Here is a 7,470-nt window from a genome sequence, read left to right on the forward strand (position 1 = left end):
TTTGATGACATTTTCGTAAATAAGTTGAAAAATAATGAATTAATTTTAAGGGCAAAATGATAATTAGTGACATATCTTGCTAATATGAAGTCCAAATGATTTGAGATTTATAACATAGAAAACTCAAAGATATAGAAGTTCCATGTTTTGAGTTTTGAAATATTTGATCGTTTGACTGGTCCAAAGAGATATACCGGTGTTAAAATGTTAAATATATTATATTATATTATTTTATTAATATAATATAATAAAATAAAAAAGAAAAGATAAATATGCATAGAATGAATCAGAATTCATTCGAAACTATATTACAGAGGGGAGAATGAAGAAGAAAGAATAAGGTTTTTAATTTTTTTTTCGATCGTGTGACTTATCGGTTAATCTAATCGACGAACCGACTTCAGTTCTGAGATCGTTGACACGAGGTCTTCGATTTGAGGTATAAATTTTATAGTTTTGATGATGTTTGAAATTCGTCGATTTTTGGAATAAATCCGATAAATTGTTAAATCGTACAGAAATTGAAGATTGTTGAATATCGTATGATTTTAACGAAGTAGAGATGATTATAGTGCTGTTGGTTTGAATTATTCCTAATTTATTATAATTAGGGATTTTAAATCGTTGAATTGAAATTGGTGAGTTGTTTGTCTGTTGTTATTAATTCTGATTATATATTCGGAGTCTACGAAGTATAGGCTACACGTTGATGTAAAGTTTTCGTAATTTGACGGATGTTGTAGAATAGCCTATTATTTGAAGTTAATTAATTAGGGTATATTTGATGGTATCATTATGAATTAAATACACCAGAATATTAAATTGTTGAATGATAAGAATTTATAATCGAGTATTATATTTTGTTTAATTAATTGTTTTTGGGCTATTTGATGTTATATATTGAGGCTGTTATGACTGTGTTGATACAGTGACAATGATCTAATAATTGTTGTTGAATTATTTAGATACATCACAAGCCTCGGGATCAAAGAAATAGCCAGATTATATAGATACTCGATTATCAGGTTCGCGTTGACGTACAGGCATATGTTGTTATTGTTTAGTATTGATGAATACTATTGCGTTAAACGATGATAAATCACTAGTATTGGGTGATTTGATATTATATCTGTTGTTGTTTATTATCGTTGATATTGTTGGCTGTCGTTTGTTAGGAGACGTCACGTTGATGTTGTTCGTTCGACGATATTGCTGTAGCCGGTGTTGGGGTGCGACGTATCGTCGGTGTTATTCGTTCAACGATATTGCTGTCGCCGGGGTAGGGGGGCAACGTATCGTTGATGTTATTCGTTCGACGATATTGCTGTCGCCGGGGTTGGGGTGCGACGTATCGTCGATGTTGTTGCTGCAGTAGTATGGGAGTGATGACGTTGCTATCGTTGGTGGTTTGATTGTCCAGAGACAGCAAATGAAGTATTTCTGTTATCATTCCAGTTATATTTTATATTGTTGATAATATAACTGTTATGTATTACGATGATGATTGTTGTGTATGCTCACCCTTTGGGGGCTGTTTCTGTTGGACAGGTTACAGGACTCTGCTGTGAGACAGGATAGTGGTGAAGGACTAGGTGTGTCTAGTCAAACAGTCCTGTAGTTTATAGTAGATATAGACAATATAGTTTATTGTCTAATTTGAGTTGTATGTGTGTATTTATTATACTGTTTCTGCTGCATTGATGTAGATAGTGTGGTGATTGCATTATTTTGTCATATATGCATTATATTATTATGTCGTTGAAAAGAAAATTTTTATGCATATGACGTCACATGTTGTATGATTACGTGGCGAGGTTTGGGGCGCCACAGCAGTGGGTAAGTCCTAGCTGAATGGGTTTGTACAAAGAGTTTTATAAATCAAAGTCTTCTAGTGAATCCTTCCCAAGGGGAAGAAGGGGTGACGTAGGAGCATTTGAAGTCTCCGAACATCCATAAACAAATTCGTGTCTATTTGTTTATTACATTTACTTATCATTTCCACTGTTTTAAAGATGCATTGTTTGAAGCATTTTATGTGTTCTTCAAATACCAAAATATTGCTTACAAGTGTTTGATAAAATACTTCAACTAAAATATTTTTACACATTCAACTTGCATATATTTTAAATGCTTTGCAAAATAATTAATCGGTTTCTACGAAGGATTATTTCGAGTGTTTTCCGCTTGATTTCATATCAAACTCGATTTAAATCATCGGTGTTCAATATTTCATGAACCGAGCTATTGTAGCTCAACTATTTTCCCCCTTAATCGATCCTAACAAGTGCCCCCTAATCGATCCTAACAGCTTTCAACGGTATTATTGAATGCGATTTGAATCTTTTTATCCGTTGTTTGCCACGTCAATATTCTTCTGACAGTCGTACACTGCAGCTTTTCTGAAATGCAGCGATCCCACTACTAGTTGCAGTCTTGCTTTTGTACTATCTGTCGGTTGAATGTCCTTTTCTTTAACTGATGATGTGTATAGCTGAAAGATCAGCTGATAGGCTATAACTTGATAAGCTCACAACTGTTTGTAGCAACTGACCAGTTTCCAACTGATCAGTCAGTTGTCTGCGTAGTCCAGTCCGCTGGTTCAGTTGCCTTCGATTATCTTTGCATTAATCTTCAGTTATAGGCAACCGATATTTTAGATCAGTCTTGATCAGTTACTTCAATCTATTAAATGCCCAGTTTGTCAAAATTCCGAAATTCAGTTTCCAACAGTCTCTGACACCTCATTATAATATTGTGATGTGACATACATAATTATTTAAACATGATTAACATTATATACATCATATTATTACCATAAAATTTACATATACATACATTTATTTTTTTTATTTTGTAACGGTCATTAATAGCTAGTTTTACCTCTATAAATATGATTTCACAAACACATTCAATCACTCCAAACTTTTTCTTCATCCTTAAAAATTTTCTTCATCAAAATTTTCAAAGAAGAAGAAGATGATTCTTTCAAGGTTATTTTGAATAATTATTTTGGTTATTATACTCACTAGTTTTGTATTTATCGGAGAATATCCGCCTCGCGTTTTTTCTTTATTTTTAAGAATGCTTGTACTTATAATTTATCCGTTACTTTGTATTGCCATTTTAATAAATTTATAACTTAACTAATAAAATGAATCGTTATTTTTATAGTATCACCATGTAAAATTTGGCAAAGCTCGAATTTGTTGCGCTCGACATTACGGGAAAAAATTATATGCCTTGGACTCTAGATGTAGAAATGCATCTTGAGTCATTGAGTCTAAGTCAGACTATTAAAGAAAATGGTATCTCATCATCACAAGAAAAAACAAAAGCTATGATATTTTTGCATCGACATCTTGATGAAGGATTAAAACGTGAATATATATTTTAAAAAGATCTCATGGCTTTATGAAAAAGATTAAAAAAAAGATTTGAATATATAAGAGAAGTTATACTTCCGACCGTCCGTGATGAATGTAATATTTTAAGATTCCAAGATTTTAAGAAAGTCGGTGATTATAATTCGGCGATGTATCGAATAATCTCACAATTAAAATTTTGTGGACATGAGGTTACGGAATCGGAAATACTTGAGAAAACATTTTTCACTTTTCGCGCATCAAATATAACTCTACAACAACAATATAGAGCGCGTGGATTTGTGGGATATTTTGAACTTATCGCATGTTTTCTTGTGGCAGAAAAGAACAACGAGCTGCTAATAAGAAATCATCAGTCCCGACCCACTGGATCAACAACATTTCAGAAGTAAATGTTGTAAGTAAAAATGAATTTAAACCTAGAAACCAAAATCAAATTCAGAGACAATGTTTTGGTCGAGGTCGAGGTTGTGGTCGTGGACGTGGAAGTGGAAGTGGTCGTGATCGCGACCGTGGTTTTGAAAACAATCGAGATAGTTACTTCTATAACTCATCTCAAAAGGACGTCACGAATCACCCACTGAAAAGACATCATGAGAACATGAGTGTTAATGAAAATTACTCACAACGATTTGAAAGTTCTTGTTTTAGATGCGGCACTCCATGACATTGGTCTCGTATTTGTCGAGCCTCCGAGCACATTTGTAAGTTCTATAAAGAATCAATAAAGGAAAAAGAAAAAGAGACCAACTTCACTGAACACAGTGGCCGTTTGAATGATTCAACTCATTTTGATGCTCCAGATTTTCTGGATGATTTCTCTGAAAATGATCAATATATTGGTGGAATTGAAATGTAAAATATTTTATTTTTCATGAGCTAATATGCTAATGTTTTATTGTATAATTATGATATGTCTTATATTTTTCAATAAATTACATATGTATTGTCAGTAATTTTTTTCATTGCATATTTTTTTGAAGTTCAAACTGCTATGAACAAAGCTAAACAAGGAACTAATCCCATGGAAGTTCGCATATCTTATAGTGGTACAACGCACACTATTCTCTGAGATAAAAGATATTTCTTGGAACTAAAACCAACAAAAACAATGGTGAATACAATATCAGGTAAAGCACATTTTTTGTTACCTAATGGTACAAAATTTCTGATAAATGATGCTTTGTATTCACCATAATCAAAAAGAAATTTGTTGAGTTTTAATGATATATATGTTCACATGGGTATGACACTCAGACAATAAATGAAGAAAATGAGAAATATATATGTCTTACCACATATAAATCAGGAAAGAAATATGTAGTTGAAAAACTACCAATGCTCCATACTGGATTGCATTATACATATATAAGTCCAATTGAATCAAACATGGTAGTTGATAATTCTTCAATACTGATTAATTGGCATGATCGATTAGGACATCCTGATTCAACAATGATGCGAAGAATTATAGAAAATACACATGATCATTAGCTGAAAGACCTGAAGATCTTTCAAAATAATAAGTTTCAATGCAAAGCATGTTCTCTTGGAAAAATTATTATAAAACCATCACCAGCTAAAATCCAAACTGAATCACATATGTTTCTTGAACGTATTCAGGGTGATATTTGTGGGCCAATTCATCTTCCAAGTGGACCATTTAGATATTTTATGGTATTGATCGATGTCTCCAGCAGATGGTCACATGTATGTTTATTATCAACTTGGAATGTGGAGCTTACTTGCTCAAATAATAAAATTACGGAATCAATTTCTCGATCATACAATCAAGAAAATTAGATTTGATAATGTTGGTGAATTTACTTTCCAGACTTTCAATGATTATTGTATGTCAATGAGAATCACTGTTGAGCATCATGTTGCTCATTTACATACACAAAATGCATTAGCTGAATGATTGATTAAACGTCTACAACTGATTGCTAGACCAATGATTATGAAAACAAAACTCCTGTTTCTATATGGGGACATGCAATTTTACATGCTGCTGCATTAATTCGTATCAGACCAAGTGCATATCATAAATACTCCCCATTGCAGTTTTCTTTTGGTAAAGAACCAGATATTTCTCATCTGAGAATTTTTGGACGTATGATATATGTGCCTATTACACCGCCTCAACGAACAAAAATGGGACCTCAAAGAAAGATCAGAATTTATGTTGGTTATGATAGCCCATCAATCATTCGATATCTTGAGCCTAAGACAGGCGATGTGTTTACAGCACGTTTTACTGATTGTCGTTTTAATGAGGAAATTTTCCTAATGTTAAGGGGAGAAAAGAAACATATCGAAAAGAAAATTACATGGTATACATCATTATTGTTACATATGGATCCAAGAACTAAACGATGTGAAAAAGATGTACAGCAAATTGTGCACTTGCAAAGAATAGCAAATCAAATGCCAGATGCATTTGCAGATACAAAAAGGGTCACTAAATCATATATGCACGTTGTAAATGCCATTGCTCGAACTGAAATTCCAAAGAAACAAATTGAAGACACTCATGATGTCATTAAACGCTTGAAGCGTGGAAGACCAATCAGTTCCAAGGATAAAAATCCTCGAAAAAGAAAAAGCATAGAGAAACACGATGATCACAAAATAGATAATGATATTCTGGCATAAATACATGATGATGAAAATGTTCCGTCAGAACCACAAACTGATGAGAATCGTGAAATCGATATCGATTATATTAATACTGGAAAAATATGGAATCGAAAAGATATAAAAGAAATTGATGAGATCATAAATGACAATGAAGATCATGAATCAAAATCTTTTTGTGAATGTCAAAATCGACAGAACTGGATAAAATGGAAAGATGTTATTCAGGTTGAATTGGATTCGCTAAATAAAAGTAACATTTTTGGGCCTATAGTCCTTACACATGAAGGTGTAAAACCTGTTGGGTACAAATGAGTCTTTATTCGAAAGCGAAATGAGAAAAATGAAATAGTAAGATATAAAGCTCGACTTATTGCACAATGTTTTTCTCAAAGGCTTGGAATTGATTATGAGGAAACGTATTCTCCTGTTATGGATGCAATTACGTTTCGGTATTTGATTTGTTTGGCGGTATCTGAAAATTTAGAAATGCGTCTTATGAATGTTGTCACAAATTATTTATACGGATCACTCGATAGTAATATATATAACAATGCATTTCTACTCATCATTAAATTATATTATTTAATTTTAATAGATTTAACATGTTTATCCAACTAAAAATATTGAGAAAATTATTTGCACGATTCAATGAAAAAGTAGAAGTACACCCGTTTCTAATTTTGAACAACGATCATATTATTATTATGTTATAATTTTAAATAAATTATTATTATTTGTTTATCATCATAGTCTTTATCTCAATAAAAACATTTTCGAATGTAGGATGTTAAATTTAATATTGACATTAGATAATCATAATGTTAATTATAACATTCCTTTTATTATTATTATTATTGTAGTCAATACATTATTTTTTCTATCTTTAAATGTATTAATATATTTATTGTTGTCTACAAAGTATAATAATTATTTAGTTAATTGATCACATTTAAGATCAAGTGTTTCGAAAAAAAATTAAGACATATTTAAAGACTAATAAATGATAGAATTAAATTTGAAATCAAGATAAAAATTAAGAAAATTAGAACATTACATTATATGAACTTTCACTTTGTGCAGTGACAAAACATAAAGTGAATCAACTACTTATACCAAGTGAGATACTTATATATATATGAGTTTCATTCAGCTTAGCCGATCATAATATTTTTATTAACTCACTTTGTTTTTCATATTTTACTTCACTAACTTTACAGTATGATAGTCAACCAGTTTGATCATTGAAACAATAGATTTTTATTTTTTGGTAAATAGTAGTCTACACTATCACCAACTTCGATCTTTAGAAGTTTATATTAGTAATTAATAGGTAATAGACAATTATTTAGTTTTTATTTTATATCTTTTTTTAATTGTGTAATTTTTTATATTCTACCTATTTCATTTTAAGAATTTTTATTGAATTTTTATAACAAGGATTAGAAGC

The 7,470-nt window shown here is 31.2% G+C and overlaps 1 long non-coding RNA gene across 1 annotated transcript; it reads left to right on the forward strand.

The window, feature by feature from the left end:
- The first annotated feature begins 324 nt into the window (after window positions 1–324).
- On the forward strand, window positions 325–1,684 carry LOC140991453 (uncharacterized). The gene is made up of 3 exons (XR_012177916.1): window positions 325–439; window positions 966–1,025; window positions 1,549–1,684. It is a non-coding gene; the product is annotated as an uncharacterized lncRNA (long non-coding RNA).
- Window positions 1,685–7,470: the final 5,786 nt, after the last annotated feature.

This window comes from Primulina huaijiensis, chromosome 13, assembly GCF_012295235.1.
Source record: "Primulina huaijiensis isolate GDHJ02 chromosome 13, ASM1229523v2, whole genome shotgun sequence".
NCBI classification, from domain to species: domain Eukaryota; kingdom Viridiplantae; phylum Streptophyta; class Magnoliopsida; order Lamiales; family Gesneriaceae; genus Primulina; species Primulina huaijiensis.